The sequence below is a fragment of the Octopus sinensis genome, linkage group LG22 (assembly GCF_006345805.1).
Source record: "Octopus sinensis linkage group LG22, ASM634580v1, whole genome shotgun sequence".
In the NCBI taxonomy this organism is placed as follows: Eukaryota; Metazoa; Mollusca; class Cephalopoda; order Octopoda; family Octopodidae; genus Octopus; species Octopus sinensis.
Window position 1 is genome coordinate 11,008,929 of NC_043018.1, and position 506 is coordinate 11,009,434.

A 506-nucleotide genomic window follows, 5' to 3' on the forward strand; every position below is an offset into this window, starting at 1 on the left:
TTCTTCTTCTTCTTCTTCTTCTATGTGTGTCTGTATGTCTGTATGTATGCATGTATGCATGCATGCATGCATGTATGTATGTATGTATGTATGTATGTATGTATGTATGTATGTATGTATGTATGAATGTATGTATGTATGTCATAGCTCAGTTTTCAAGATTCCTTGTCAATAGAGAATGAGCCGGTTTCTAACCTACATCCAAGGCTCCTTCATTGGAAGTTCCTCATCAACAACAGGGTATTTTTTGTATGTATGTACTACGTATGTATGTATGTATGTATGTATGTATGTATGTATGTATGTATGTATGTATGTATGTATGTCGGTATGTATGTATGTATGTATGTGTGTGTGTGTATGCATTTATGTACGTACATACGTACGTACGCATGTATGTATGTATGTATATATGTGCAGATTTGTATGTTTTATGTATGTATTCTCATGCATATAGTTGCATATCTAGACATGCTCATATATATTTAAATGATAAACTTCTGGAA